At 43.9% G+C, this 16,571-nt stretch overlaps 1 long non-coding RNA gene across 1 annotated transcript in view; it reads right to left on the reverse strand.

The window, feature by feature from the left end:
* The window catches only part of LOC147917212 (uncharacterized), a 41,883-nt gene that overhangs the window by 14,413 nt on the left and 10,899 nt on the right, over window positions 1-16,571 (reverse strand). The window contains exons 2-3 of the long non-coding RNA XR_015551925.1: window positions 2,928-3,202; window positions 1,391-1,494 (exon numbers count right to left, since the gene is read on the reverse strand). This is a non-coding gene — a long non-coding RNA (uncharacterized LOC147917212). The remainder of the gene's footprint in view (window positions 1-1,390; window positions 1,495-2,927; window positions 3,203-16,571) is intronic.

The following is a 16,571-nucleotide window of genomic DNA, read 5'->3' on the forward strand; positions in this document are numbered from 1 at the left end:
AAAAAAAGTACCATTTACGAAGCACCACTTACGGTGCTCTCTCAGGTGATCACATTTCATTCAAGGGCAGAAAGAACACTTGACTTGTCCAAGGTCATCCGGCTGCTAAGTGCTTGATCAGGGCTCCCCCAGGACTGCTCTGTTTCACATGCAAACATCAGCCCTCCCCAAAGCTTTCTCCCTAACATTCATGGAGCATAAATGTCAAGTGTGATCTAAGTGTTTCACATGTACTAATTCATTTTATACCTCACACAACCCTCTGCGGGGGGTGCTACTATCACCCACTTTACAAATGAGGAATGGAAGTAAAGGGGTGAAGCCACCTGCCTGAACTTACACGACAATTGAAGCCAAAGGCTGACATTCGAATCTAGGCAGTGTGTCTCCGGAGTCCACACTCTGATCCTCTGCACTCGACTGCTACCTGCAAGGCACTGCCTCTCCTCAAACATCGGTGAGGTCTGCAAGGTCTTTGGACCTTAATGGAGCTGTGCTCTCCGTGCGAGCGTAAAATGAAATCAATTAGGAGGTGCCAAGGACAGGTGTCACGAGCCTTCAAACGGATACGCAAAGACTTCAAATGGACCTTCAAGAGTTCTCGCTTCCCTCACAGGGTCACTGGCTCCGGATCCACGGAAGCTATTAGCATAATGACAACCCTGCTTGAAACCTTAGCCCCATGCTGCCAGCCTGAGCGAGTGGTTGCCTCCTTCGGCTTCCCCTCTGCTTCACGCTCCACTGGAGAGAGCAGACAGCTGCGTTCATCTACTGCAAAAGTCTTAACACCCACTCAGCCACTGCGTGCCCTTGCCCTTATGGCCAGTGCACCAGAAAGACCTGTGGATTTCTCCAGGCTGGCCTGACACACAAAAGGAGGGAAAGCAATAAAATTAAAACCATGGGCGACATGGGATAGTACAGAAGATAAAATGGGGGTTTTAACGAGACGAACACATTAATTCATTCATCCATAAATTACTCATTCTTATTATCACAATTTCTCACCTTTCCAAACTGAGTACTTCTTTTCTTTTTTTTTTTTAGAAAGGATAAAGTTATACGCTTCTTTTTTTTTTTCAGGCATACATCATTATACTTCTCTTTCTGCATTGATTACATCATGTTCACCACCCAAAGACTAACTACAATCCATCACCCCACACATGTGCCTAATCATCCCTTTCGCCCTCCTCCCTCTCCTCCTCCCCTCTGGTAACCATCAATCCAATCTCTGTCTCTATGTGTTTGTTTGTTGTTCTTTTTATCTTCTACTTATGAGTGAGGTCATACAGTATTTGACCTTCTCCCTCTGACTTATTTCACTTAGTATAATACCCTCAACGTCCATCCATGTTGTCACAAATGGCTGGATTTTATCGTTTCTTACGGCTGAGTAGTATTCCATTGTGTATATATACCACATCTTCTTCATCCATTCGCCCCTTGATGGGCACATAGGTTGCTTCCAAGTCTTGGCTGTCGTGAACAATGCTGCAATGAACACAGGGGTGCATGTATCTTTATGCATTGGTGTTTTCATGTTCTTTGGATAAATACCCAGCAGTGGAATGACTGGATCGTATGGTAGCCCAAACTGAGTACTTCTAAGCATAGATTCTAGAACTACACCAAATAATCAAATGTTTCTTCTAGATTCTTTAAAAACGAAAAAAAAATTACAAGGATTTGTACTTTACTTCTGCAAAACAGAAGGAATTATATGTACTCTGCAAAACAGCCACAAATTATTTTGTCCTCCTTTGAAGATAATTTCAGACAGAGAAACAAAAAATGAAAACACTTTCTATAAACCTTGATATTAAGACTCGTGCTCACGTGGAGCTATGCTAAGACTGTGGGCTTGGAAGTCGGACTGCCTGGGTCTTATTCCTGTCCTACCACTTAGAAACTGTGTGACCTTGGCAAGTTACCTGTCTTGGCCTGGCCTTACTCACTCTCTCTGTAAAGTGGGGATGATGCTAATAAGTATACCAGTTTAGGGACTGTTAAAAGGATTAGATGAGATTATGTACGTAAAGCTTTCAATAAATGTCAGTGGTTATCAGCACGTGATTATTGTTCTCAAAAAATATAATATTTGTTATATTAATGGGAATTCTTTCTATTGGAAGAAACAGAAACCAAATGAAACTAGTGTAAAACAAAAAAGAAAGGGAATTTATTGGCTGAGGCATCTGTAGGCACACAGGTGTACTGGCTCCAGGCTAGTCGGAATCCAGGAGCTCAAACAGCGTGAGAATCAGTCTCTGTTGAACACTCTAGATTTCACCTCAGCTTTGGTCTAAGAGTTGTCTGAGTTATCTCAGGCTCCTCCGGGACATTATTTCTGGGATCAATTCCTATAGCTCATGACATGGGGGCAAGACAGAGCTACCACCTCGATCTTCAATTCAAAAAATTCCAGGGAAGTTATATGCTTCGTCCCATGGCCAGGGAAGTGGGGAGTATAATTGGCTACCCCATCCAAATCACACAGGGCAGGAGAGTTTCCCAAAGGAAGAAGGGAGGGACAGAGCAAGCAACGCTGGGCGAACGAGAACTATAGATGTTCATTATACCTGTTATTATGTGAACCAGTTTCTCACAACAAAGTCCTTTTAAAGAGTATACACTACCTATGCAGATCTATAATATTCAACATATACATGTTCTTCAACAAATAGAGATGAACCATAAGTTATGTAATACTTTGCAGGCAGAGATTAAGTTTATTCTTTCTTCTATCCTCCACAGTGCCCAGCACAGAACAGGCACTCTGAGCAGTATTCATAAAGTGACTAATAGCTTAGCTCTGGAATCAAATTACGTCATTGTATTAGTTGGGATAAATTAGATTATGCTTCAATTTAAAAAAAAAATCTAAATCTTAGTGACTTAGCACAACATGTTTGTTTCTTACTCACATGAAGTCCACGCCGGTGCAGGTGACTCTCCAGGGCAACTGTCCTCAGGAGACGCGCAGAGACCCAGCTGACGGAGGCCCCACCACAGTGTACCATCTGTAACACCGGGCCTCCTCAGTTAACATGCCGAACAGAGCTCTAGGGGGTCCTCATCTTGGCAATTAAGTCCTTCGCTCCAGAAGCGACCCATATCCTTCTGCTCACAGCCCATTGGCCAGACCCAGTCACTGGCCCCACCTATGCAAAGAACTGAGGAATGTCATCTTCCCACATGCCTAGAAGGAGAGGGGAATCAGATACGTGTGAGCTCTAGCCGTCTCTACCAAAATCAGTTAAAATAAACATTCTGTAAAAATTACACCCCAATTTTAAATATTAAGAAGATCTGAAGAAAAGAAAATAGCCTAATACCTATTAATATGGCTTTCCTACTACTCCATCACTGAGCACCATTCCCCACATTTCTGACTAAACTCGTATTACAGCCCAGCAGAGACTAATTCCATTTGAAAGTTCAAAGTTTATTTATTTTTCACGCTCCACTATTAGACAGAAATGACCTTCAAAATCCAATTGAGCATACAATCTTACTACAGGCAATTGACAGTTCTTTGCAAAAGCCTTTTAAAAAATATGCCTACTCTTTGACCCTGTAATTCCACTTCTGTGATTTAACCTGAGGCAATCAGCACGGATGTGCACACAGATTTAGCTACAAGGATATTCCTTGCAGCCCATTTGTAACAGGGAAAAGTAAGAATTAACCTAAATGCCAGCAAGAGTGTGTTGGTTAAATAAATTAAAGCGTGTCCTCACACCGAATAATATGCATCCATTAATAATTACACTGGGAAGGTGTATTTATTAAAGTGAAAAGAGGTTTGTGATACATTAAGTGGGGAAAAATATTCTAGAAGAAAATATATCAAGGAATTAGTAAGGTTTGCTCCTATGTGGGCGGAATTATGGGTGTTTTTATTTTCTCTTTTTTGCTAGACTATTATTTTCTGCTATTATGAGTATTGCCATTGAAATAAGAAAAACAGAGTAGTTCAAATTCTAAATAAATAATATCCTTGGGCCCATCACATACCCACTGCTCGTAATGGAGCTTTTATTTTAGAAATTCACTGCTGCGATTAGGTTCTCTTCAGTCTTTAATGCTCACGGTCACTACTGGTGACAATAATAGCAGAAATTCTAGGAGACAGCACTTCCCAGTTTATAAGACCTTTCACCTTCACGAGCCTCCCCACAACTGTAAGGGAAGGTAGTTCAGGCCTTGCTATCCTCGTTTTACCACTAAGGCTCAAAGCCACTAGGTGACTTGCCCAAGGGTGGAGACTACATGAGAATCCAGGACTCTTCCAGGCCACTGCACTGTCCAACTCCAGGAACAACACTGGGTTCTAAGAGGTCCATTCACATAGAAAATAATGTGACAAGTGCCCCCTGGAGTTGTGCAGTCTCCAGTCCTGCTCAAACCCTTACTGGGTAGCCACAAGTCCTCTGACACTAATTAGCCAGCTGGTATCAATAGTGGGTTACAAATAAGTAAGCAAATTAGTATTCAACAGATATTTATGGAACACCCCTATAAGTTAATGCTGTTGGGGTCCCTGAAGCTAAAAAGTCTGACCTTTATCGTTTAGGCAATGAGAAGATATTTGAGGGTCCTAAGAGGTAGAATGGTGTGATCAGAGCTGTGTTTTAGAAAGAAAAGAAATAAGAGTCAGTGGAGGTGAACAAGACCAGAGGAGGCAGGGAGACCAATGAGTCAGGAGGCTGTTGCAATCATCTAGGCAGGAGAAAATAAATGCCTAAACTAAGGCAGAGGTGCCTGAGTGAGGAGAGCATCAACATCATCACCATCATGATAATATTAGTAGTAGCTACCCTTTATTGAGCACTTCTTATGTGCCATATGCTATGCTGGTGATTTACATAGTGACTCCACTCAATCTTCAAACTAACCCAGTGAGGTAGGTACTATTGTAATCCCCATTCTGAGGTTAGGGTTCAGAAGGGTTAGGTCACCTGTCCAAAGTCACACAGCTAGTATGTGGCAATGATTCCAACTTAGGCCCACAGAACTTCAAAGCTTGTCCTCTGAGCCATCATGCTGAGAATTAGTGAAAGAAGGTAGATGGCTAATGGGTGACGATGATGACAGGAAGAGATGACAAGCTCAGTTTCAGAAATGCGGAATGCCATAGAATATCCAGATGGACAGATCCAGTGGCCGTGGAGAAGGGCTAGGGCTGAAGATGAATCTTTGGAAGCCTCAGTGAGCGGATGGAAGCTGACGCCATGAGAACAAACAAGCTCACGGAGAGAATGCGTGCAGCAGCCAGCCTCGAATGGAAGCCTGGGAAACCTCAATCTTTAAAGGCTAGGGAAGCTTCTTTAAAAAAATACAATACAATCAAGGCAGGAGGAAAATCGGGAAAGAATAGGGCCAAGGAAACAATGAGTGAAAAAAGTTCCAAAAAGCAAAGAGTAGCTTTAGTGGTGTCAAATGCTACATATCCAATAATAGGGGCTAATATTTTTGAGGACTTATTAAATACCAGATATTGTTCTAAGGGCTTTCTGTATATTAGTTCATTTAATCCTGACAACAATCCCATGGGTAGACACTATCCCACTTTACAAATAAGAAAACTACCCTGTCCCAGGGCCCGTGGCGTATAAGTGGTAGAACAGAGATTCAAAGCCAGGCAGTCTAACTCCAGGGCTGGCACTCATGGCCTCTACACTGTATTGCCTTTCTCAGGAATGTCTAACATTTTCTGAGCACTCAGATTATGCCAGGCACTGTTCCACGTACTGACTCCTTCAATTCTCACAATAACCTTATTAAGTAGGTACCATTATTATCCCCACTGTACAGATGGGAAAACTAAATCACAGAGCAGTTGCCCAGGATCACACAGCTAGTAGAACCATAAAGGTATAGTAGATCTATTCATGAGGAAATTAAAGAATTATCAACCAGCACTTGGTGGATAAAGGTGCGTGGACAGGAATCTTAAAGTGAAATGTAGAAATGAAAATTCCGAGTTCAATGGAAAGTAAAAAGAATTATGAAACTTTGGTGTTGGACGAGGCCTGGAGCATTCATTAATGCTGTTCACCAAATGTCAGGCACATAGGAGGACTGCACTTTCTGGCCCTTGTGCTCATGTGGGGCCACAAGACTAGGTCCATCCAATGACTTGTGAGAGGACATGACACATCACTTCTAGGCCAGTTGATTGCCAGTGAGAGACCTTCCAGAGCACTCTTTCCCTCTGCCCCAGCAATCTGCAGTAATGGAGACGGTGGCTTCATCAACCTGAGTCTCGGCACAAGGGGACATGGAAACAAGCCCTCAGCCTCCTCACAGGGACATGTGCATGAATGAGAAGGAAACATGGCTGATACAAAGCCTTGAAAGTGAGTTGGATGGGGAAACTGAGGACCCGAAAGGAAAGAGATCTGCCCAACATCACAAAGCTGGCTACTGAGGGGCAAGAATCTAAGCCTCTGGCATCCCATCCGGTTATATTTCCTTCATACCTCATCGGGCATTTCGCACATCTTGCAAGTCACTGCCCCTTCTAACCTGAAGCATATTCTGATTCTGTAAATGGGTGCAAAAGCTGAATTAAACTAATCATTGCCTGATGTTCACAAACTGTCCCCTAGTGCAACACACTCAGAACTCACTTTTTTTGAGAGGTAGACGGAGAAGGCTCAGGGGTCTGGGGGGGTGAGGGAGGGAAACCCCGCTCTATTATTTATAGAATAGGGGCTAATTTAATTAAGTTTTGACAGAAAGTGCTCAATTTTGCAGACAGTTGCCACCCGTTCCTCCTGCAGTCTGGATCTCCTCGTAGTAACTGACTCGGCTCCATTTTCCTCTTTGATGTATGAGGCTATAAAACAGGGAGTGAGCGAGTCACCTTCAAAGAGGCCTTTCGTCATTGCAATAACTAGAAGTAATTTATGGGCACCTGGAATTTGGGTTCTCTGTCTCTGACTCGGCAACAGATTGAAATCACAATCTGGATGCTGGCAGCCAATTGGAAGGTCAAAGGGACTCTGAAATGTATCAGTCTTCTGGAATCTAGGATAAGGAAACATCACCGTCCACACTCAGCCATGAGACCCTCAGCAGAGGTTTTGGACAGAGGCTGCCTCTTGGGTATCTGGGATTTACTTCACCTTTGGAGGTTTCCTGGGACATCCTCCCCATCCCAACCACCATCCAAGTCCCTCCCATCCTTCAAGGCCCAGTTTAATTCCTGCCTCTTCTAGGAAGCCCTCCCTGACTACCCTAGCCCGTGATATGTATTGTATACCCTGACTTTACAATTCTTTTGACACTTGTCACATTCTCTTTGGTGCATGCTATTAACGTTTGCGTGTCTAGACTCTGTAGATCACGTTTCTGTCGAAATAGGTTTCAAATCATGTGCCAGTTCTGATCAATTAGTAGTGGCTGCCTGGAGTTCATAGGGAGAACTCTGAGGCTGCATCTGGGCCCAATGGTTAAGAGTGTGGTTATGGATTGGCAAAGCCTAAAATGGGCATGGCAGGTAAAAAAGGAAAATGTATGGCATCTGTTTGCCCTCTATGCTGTACACAGTAAATTCTTTAAAAATAGAGTCCATAACGTACACTTACTTATATTCCCAGGAACATTTGCATAGGCACGCCATGGATGCTCAAAAATTATTTGATGAATAAATATTTCCCATTTTAACAATGACCTAACTTTAATGCATTAATCAGATGTGTTCTAATTATGATTCTTTCAAATGGCCCTTAACACAAGTATGTGTAGACCTGACTCCCATCAGAAATTTATCCAAAGCTAGATTTTATATGAGGGATGGCTTTGACACATCAGCCCCCTAACGTTTCTGAATCTGAAAATATTAATACATTAATAACTCTTAGCATCTGTGCAGTTATTAATGATTTTCCAAGTTTTTTTATCTAGTACCTCATTTGATTATTACATGACTTTAATGAGGTAAAAGTTTATTCCCATTTTACAGATTTGAAACAACTTGTTTAGTAGCATAATGATTAGTTAGGACCAGAAGAGGTAACCAAATATTTACCAATCCCCAGCAACGTAAAATAAACACTTAAGGTCTAGGCCAGTGTTTCCCATAGTTTTTTTCTCACAGAACATCAGGATTTTTGTAGGGCCACTACATAGGACCCTCGACATGAGCTATTTTCCAGCTATTTGACTCCAGAACCCCTTTCGACAAGAAGCATCTGAGTTCTACAAAACCTTCTGGGAAATGCTTGCCTGGGCTCATCAGACTCCTGTCCCAACACTGATCTAAAGTTGCCAGCAGGGGCACCAGAAGGGCTGCAGAGCAGTTAAGAGCCTGGGCTCTAGAATCCAACCGGTTAAGTTCTGGCTCCAGCACTGACTGGCCGTGACCTTGGATGAGTCGCTGAATCCCCAGCCCCACTTCCCGCCCGTAACAGTCGGATTCTAACAGGGCCTAGCTCCCAGGGTTGTCATGAGGATTGGGTGAGACAGAGCAGGTAGGTAGCCTCACCCATGTAAGCACTCTATAAATGGTGACTGGTATTAGTGCCAATGAGGAAGAAGGGCAGAGTGGAATCTATTTAAAAACAGAACAAAATGTCACAGGCTGGGCTCCATAGGAAGCAGACTCCAAGATGGAGTTTAGCGTGCAGGAGGTTTATTGAGGAGTGCTCTTGAGTTCAACAGCTGTGGAAGGGAAGTGGGGGAAGGAAGAGAGAGAAGAGAAAGTCCAGCTGCAATGCAGCCCAACGACAGCCAACCCCACAGGGAAAGATCTAGAGCAAAACCTATCCTTCAGAAGTGTCCCCAGGTGGGCTGAGGACAGCCCTTTAAACCCCACATGGATCAGTCATTCGATGTGGTTCACCCAGGAAGGGCTGACCTTGGGTCAGGCAGCTCTCTGCAACTCAGGCAGTCCCTCAATGGGCCACCAGCACTCCGAGGAGCTGGGACAACAAGTCCTTCACCAGAGGAGCACCTGAGCAGTGCACACAATGCCCTGTACACTGTCTCCACCACCCAAAAACAAAAATCAGAAGACAAAACAAAGCAAAAGCTTCCTCTGACCCTCCAGGACGGAAAAAGGGCAGTCTGCAGACATCAACCAAATCTAGTCATTTATTCATTCATCAGTTATTAATGCCTACCATATGCCAGGCTCCAGGGATGAGGGCTTATGAATCAGGGACTGATTCTATAGCAATAATCATAATAATGTTTTCTCTTGACTTTTTCAGGCATGAAAATAAAGATGGAGAAACAGAGAAGGAAGAGATATCAAATCACTTGAAGCCAGGATATATTCTCAGGTGATCAGTCACCTGTCAGACCAGTATGAAAAGGTGTTAATTTGAATGAAGAAAGGGACACGGCAATTTTTTTCCCCACAGCAATACATCAAGTTGTTCTCCCAGTGACTTAGCGTGCTTGGCAAACTGTGCGCGTTACACAAAATTGAATTCCCAGGTTTGGGGAAGCCTGGGCAGGCTCGAGGTACATGAGGATTTATTGCTTTAGGTACTTAAAATGCCTCCCACTGAAGTTGTGGTGACCTTCTCCCCCTGCCCGTGGCCCCAAGTTAACCACAGACTGGGTCTGAGCAAAAGTCAACAGCACACTGAATCAAACAAAAGCAGCCCCAAAGAGACGGGTCCCTGGTTGGTAGGGAGAGAGAGCAACGTCCTCCATGTCCCTGGAAGGCCGGGCTGCATTCCCCTCTCCCCTGGAGCAGCTTCGGTCCTCAGTGTCCCCCCCACCCTCCAGACTCCTCTCATCCTCTCCATCTTCTCCTCACATCTTCTCCCCAGTGGTCCCTCAAGCATCCTCTACTCTAGCACAAGACAGCTCTCACTTTTCCCACTGACCTTCTCACCTGTTTACGTCTTATCTTCTCAAGAAACCAGCAAGCACTCTGCAACTAACATTTCACATTTGCATAGCACAGTACAATTTACAACCTGCTCCTGGGCCTCACAACCAGCAGAGAGGCAGGTGCTGCAGAAATGATTACTCCCACTCTGGAGATGAGGGCACTGAGGCACAGAGAGGCAAAGGACTTGCCCAAGGTCACAGAGCAAAAAGGCAGGATGTAAGCCAGGCCCTCTGTGCCACAAACTAGCCCCACTCACTGCCTCTCAGCCACAGGGACCAGGCCATGCATTGGCAGTGTGCCTTACACTTAATAGAACAATTGATCCAGGTCATGGACTGCGGGAATTACATGGGAATCCAGTGAAGATGGTCAGTCTCCCAGAAGAAGCCCATGTCTACACTTAACGTGCAAATATAGTAACCAACTCAGCACACCTGGAGAAGCTGAGGGTTTTTTGGCTTTGTATTACTGTCAAGCCAAAGCAGCAGATTAAAATTTTGGAATAAAACAATATAGATTTTTTTTTTACCTTCACTGTCCCATGAGAATTTAGGAAATTATGGTCCTCCAAGCCTGAATATTTTTCTCGTCTGTTCTTGTTTTAAAATTTTCCCAGGCCTCTTCTAAGAATGAGCCCTTGGCAGATGTTCATACTACACCTTTTCTTTCATTCAACAAATACTGAGCACCTACAGTGGGCCAGGCACTTGCTAAATGCTGAGGATTCAGCCAGGGACCAGGCAGGCAGATTCCTGCCTTCAGGAGGTCATACAGTCTGGCAGGATAATACGATTATTAAACAAGTAAGTACAACACAGAATTTAGAAACATCACTCTTTGTAACTCGGTTGGTTGGCGTTTAAAATAGTACAAACTTTATGAAGAGCAATTTGGCAGTAGCTATGAAAATTTCAAATATGTATAACTTAAGACCCAGCAGATGCAAAAATAAAACAAGACCAACTAAACTAAAACAGCAGATACTAAAGCAAGGCATAAAGTTACAGGGATGAAGATATTCGTTTCAACGTTGTTAGTAATAGCAAGAAAAAGGAAGGAATGAGAGAGAGGAAGAAAGGGAAAACCTAAATGCCCATCCAGAGGAGTATGGCTAAAAAATTCTGACACATTCAGACCATAGGGTACTATGTAGTCAATAAATACATGAGATAGAGGTATCTGTACGACTTGGGAAAACGTTTATAAAATATGCTATGTGAAAATAAGCCAGTTGGAAAACGACGTGTGTATTACACATATGAATATATATGGGTATACCTACACAGGTACACACGGACATGGAAATGTACCTATTTAAAGTGACAGGAAAAAAATTAGGAAGGAATTAGACCAAACTGTTAGCAGGGAATATCTCTGAGCAGTGGAATGGGGATGGTTTAAACTGCTAAACTTCTGAACTGTTTGCAAAGTAACATTCCTTTCGTAATTGTGAAAACCCAGTTTGGCAAAATAAAGAGTATTAAGTGCTCTGACAGGAGAAGAAGAGAGTGCTCTTTCTGAGCACCAAGCAGGAGTTAGTCACCCTTCACTTCCTGTCATTTTAATCTGCTTATCCTACAATCTCCCGCATGTCCCAACAAGCCAAGCATCCTGCAATTTATAACCCCACCTCATGGCAAACACAGGTGAATTTAAGACACCAAAACTATTAGTAGGGAAATATATTTTTTTGCAAAACAGAGGGTGAATATGATGGACTTCATAGCTAAATGCTGCAAAGTGATGTGGGGATCAGAATTTGCCACCCCAAAATGTGTCTCTTTGGCTTATTTTTAAGGACAAAAGACTTAAAGAAACTTTGACTTCTCCCAACTGCCTAAAAGAATTTAAGACAGAAGGTCTGTCCCAGGAAGGAGATATTACTATAGATAACTGGGTATGATAGACTGGGAGGATCCTTGCTAAGCCCATTTTTATCAATGTTCTCTCTCTTGGGTCACGTTGTCTATAGATGGCCCAGCAAACATTAGTTTATCAAACACTTGCTTTTCCCTCTCCATGTAAATTGCTTTCCTCTCCTCCGAAGTCCCCAACCACTACCCCCAACACTCTCCTTTGTCTTTAGCTGAAGATAGTATTTAACGTGGTGGCTTCGGCCATTTTGGTGAGTTACTCAGTTTTCCTGGGTTTCTCCCATGTATACATGTTATTAAACTGTTTTTCTCCTGTTATTCTGTCTCATGTCAATTTCATTCTTAAATGAGCCAGAAGGACCTAGAGGGCAGAGGAATAGTTCTTCCTCCCCTACAGTGACTAGTGACACAAATGGCTCCTCAGGAGCCCCGCCCACCTCACAGGTAGTTGTGAGGAGGAGAAAATGAGCTAAGTGTGTGAAGAGGCTGATTCCCAGTTCACACACTCACTTGTGCAAGAAACACAGTTTCTCTTATTTTTTATGATTCAGCTAAACTTCATTTTGAGCTCTTACTCTGCCAAGATGATAGAAACTTATTTTCAGTCAATACAGTACCACCAGCTCTACCCCCACCACCACTCCAAATATACACATTGTGGGAGATCAAGATTTGGCCACCCTGAAATATGTCTCTTTACCTTGATTATTTTCTCTGATGGCCATTTGACCTCCCCCAAACTGCCTAAAGAATTTAACATAGAAGACCTGTTCCAGGAAGGAGTTACTGTCATATGATGGCTGTAATATAATGTAAAATAGATGTTACAACAGGAAAGGCACTAACAAGCCCCTCTTATCAAAAATTCTGTCTCTTCCTGGCCACATTCTCTAGGTGGCCCTGCAAGGAGTTGCCAGACAAACTCTTACATTTATAAGGGAAATCTCCATTTGTAAAAGTATCTCCCTCTCTGGGGGGAAGTGGGGATGGACTCTCTAGAAACTTATCACTGTGGAAGATAAGGCCTCAAATCTACATACCCTTGATTACTGTGATTTCTGTCTCCCTCCCCACCCCCAACATCCTCCTTTGTCTTTAGCTGAAGATGGTATTTAAGACGAGAATTGCCGCCATTGTGTTGAGAAACTCAGTTTCCCTGGTTTCTCCCATGTACACATGTTATTAAACTTGGTATTATTTCCTCCTGCTAACCTGTCTTTTTAATTATTTTAATTAAATAAAATAATTAAAGGGGGATTCTCCATCTTCCCCAACAGCATTTACACACATGTAACACCAGGATGGGTTTAGAGTTCAGAGAGGTGGGGTCTCTGGGGGCCAATGTGTTGGGAATGGGGGTTTAGGTCTTCATGAGCTGCTGTAAGGGCCCCCTGTGCCTTTGGACTTGGCTCTTTCAGGTCCAGCAACCCTTGCTTCTGAGTGGGGAACTCTCTGCATGGCCATCCCTGCCTTTCTCCGCAACACATTTTTCTCCTGCTGCTCCCTCCCTGGTGCTGAGCCCAGGGGGCAGGACACAGGATGTCTCTCTCCTGGATCCACAGAGTTCACTGCTCTCATCACCTCCACCTTAGCCCTCCTCCCCACACCAGGGGGGATCTTCGTTGAGTCTGGATAGGGCTTCGGGGAGTAGTAAATCCCTCTGTCTTCCAACACTCCAGAAGTCAGTTGATGGGAGCACAAAAAGCCTGGAAGCTCTGCCCCAACCTCCCCCTAGGTGAGGAAGCACGGTGCAGGGCAGAATAGGACAGGAAGAAGGAAAAACATATAGGGAAGAAAGAAAAGGCTAATGTGCCCTATGCAAACACTGTAGCATTGTAGTTAAAAGCTAGGTTACTGGCATATAACTGTCTGGGTTTGAATCCCCACTCTACCACTTACCAGTAGTGATCAAACTATTTGACTTTTCTTCAAGGATAATAGTATCTACCTTAGGGGGCCATTGCGGAAATTCAGTGAGATAAAGGGATGCAGACACTGAATCAGTCTTTTCCTTCCCTTCCACTTACAAATAAAGGTGGAAATTTGACACTGGTCCATTGTAATTCAATTCAGAGTGCTTTACACACCACCCTCTGCCTGAAGGTGGGAAATGTCAATTGTCTGAGCATGAACCTCATGCTGACATCACTTAATTCTTCTGTGAGATGAAAGGCAGAGAGAAGTGTCACCTTCTATAGCTGAGCCTCTATAAGGAGTTTCCAGGCCAGCATCTCTTTAGGAATTATAACTTTTCCCAAGGCTGAGAGAAGCAGTGGTTGGAGCTAATGGCAATATCTACTCAGTCAGAAAAGCCTTCACATAGATGTATCCTATGAAGCCTTGAACCAAGGGACACACCTCTCCCTAAACAGATGAAGGCCGTGGTTTTCCCAACTTTAACAAGCATCAGAATCAGCAGGAGAGCTCCTGAAGAGCCGGGGGAGGGGCCATTAATTTGCATTTCCAACAAGTTCCCAGGTAATGCTGATGGGGTTGGTGGGAAAACTTTCTCTGAGAACCACTGGATTAGGGAAAAACACAGCTCAATAGGAAGGGCCATGAGGAACTGCATATGTAACTCCTTCTCCCTCAGGGTAAGGTTACAGATATCTTATAGGAAAGAGTGCAATGATCTTTGGCATATCTTGCTCAAGAACTAGGGTCCTACATTTATTAACACTCATTATTCCCATCAGAATGGAAAATGTTACATGGCTGGTGCCCAGGAAATTTCAGGCCTCAATGAGAAGAGCTGCCCTGTAAATCCCTCCAAATACCATTCTAATATAAGCCACTTGGACAGGACCAGGGAATCCATTAGTCCTGTAAATTCTACAAACGCATTTCCTCCCTCTCATACTCTGAAGATAAGAATTATGTCTCCAACTCATTCTCATCCCTTCTGTGGATTGGGCCCTTTCTTCCACAGACTCAGCAGGGCAAGGCGGCCACTGAACTAGATATCTGCCAGCTCACAAGTCCCTTCTATAGAAACTTTCCCCAATCCATGGGAGGAGATGAGAGCCATGCGACCCTACTTCCTACCATTTCTGATTAGACCAGGAATTAATAGACCTGACCCAACATCAGCCAATCAGATTCACTCCCGGGAATTTGCAATTGGGATTCAGAGACATCCAGTCAGTATCTGAAATTGGCTGGACTGATAATCACGAAGTGGTCAGAATTCACCACATAGACTGAGGAGCAGAAGAAACTAATCTAGAAAACAAAAAGGACAAAGTAACCGTGCATAGATGGAGAAATGGCGAGTGTGTCCCCATGGCATTCCAGTCCCCAGCTTATATCTCTTCCCGAGGCCTGGTCCTTCCTCATCCCCGCTCTTGGGTTCCATGTAACATTTTATATCCTATTCCTTTTTTTTTTTTTTTTTTTGTGAGGAAGATCAGCCCCTGAGCTAACATCCATGCCAATCCTCCTCTTTTTTTGCTGAGGAAGACTGGCCTTGGGCTAACATCCATGCCAATCTTCCTCCACTTTATATGGGACACCGCCACAGCATGGCCTGACAAGCGGTACATCGGTGCTCACCTGGGATCCAAACCCGGGCCCCCAGCAGCAGAGCACGTGCACTTAACCACTACGCCATGGAGCCGGCCCCTATCCTATTCCTTATTTGTCCTTTTCTACTCAAGCTAGCTCCAGTCAGAATCACTCATTTATTCAGTCATCAGGTATTTATTTAGCACCCACTCTGAGCCTGGTGCTGTCCCTGGTTCTGGAGAATCATAGTGAACACAACACACCCATTTCTGATCCCACGGAGCTTACCTGCAACCACCTCTGTTATCTGCAACTCAGGACAACTAGTATAGTCCCTACCCCTGCCACAATATAGAGAAGTGCACACACAGAAAGAGAAGTTATACAAAAACATACAGTTTATTGAGCATCTGCTATGTGCCGGGCACCCTGCTAAGTGTTTCACATTGTAGGGGAGGAAGACAAATCCTCTACCCTCTGGGTCCTTCTGGCTGGGCTATGAATTAAATTGACATGAGACAGAATAACAGTGTTACTGCACAAAGGGCACAATCTGCTCTCCACAAGACAAAATCCAATCGTCAAGAGGCAAGATGGTGGAAAAGAAAGGGCAATTTATTACAGCTTGCTAGCGAGGGGGAAGATGGCTGACTAATGTCTCAAAGAGCCATCTTACAGAACAAAGACTACAGGCCAGTTATATTGAGGGGTGGTCTCAAGTGGAGGAGGCATCTGGTCTCACGGTGGGGTCATCCATCTGGTCTCAGTTCCTGGCAGTCTTTTGTTTTACTTGATATGCATCAGAGACTGGAGCAAAGCCCTCTACCCTGATCTTTCAGCTGTCATTGATGATGGCTATCAGCATAGACTCTCTGCCCAGGGGTCATCACATTCCTAAGGAACTCAAAAGAACAAAGTTATCAACTTATAGCAGCCAGGAGGGGCCATAAAGTCCAGAGTTAGTCAGAGGTCATTCCAAGTCACAATATGGTTTCCCCTCTACAATATGGCTTCCCTTATGTCAACCCTGTATTGAGCCGGTATCAACAGGAGAAAATCAAACAAAGCTTTATAACATGTATACATGGGAGAGACCCTGGAAAACTGAGTAACTCACCAAACTGGTGGAGGTTCTCGTCTTAAATACCAACTTCAGCTAAAGACAAAGGAGGATGTTGGGGGTGAGGGGAGTCAGTTATGGGAGAATGCCAGAAAAGCACAGTAAACAAGAGTAAGGTTATTATGCAGATTTAAGTCCTTGCCTTCTGCATTGATAAGAGTTTCTAGAGATAAGGTCATCCCCTCTTCTTCCTGGTACAGAGATGGAGATACCT

The sequence above is a fragment of the Ceratotherium simum genome, chromosome 4, assembly GCF_057802395.1.
Source record: "Ceratotherium simum simum isolate JZ-2026a chromosome 4, ASM5780239v1, whole genome shotgun sequence".
Taxonomy (NCBI): Eukaryota; Metazoa; Chordata; class Mammalia; order Perissodactyla; family Rhinocerotidae; genus Ceratotherium; species Ceratotherium simum.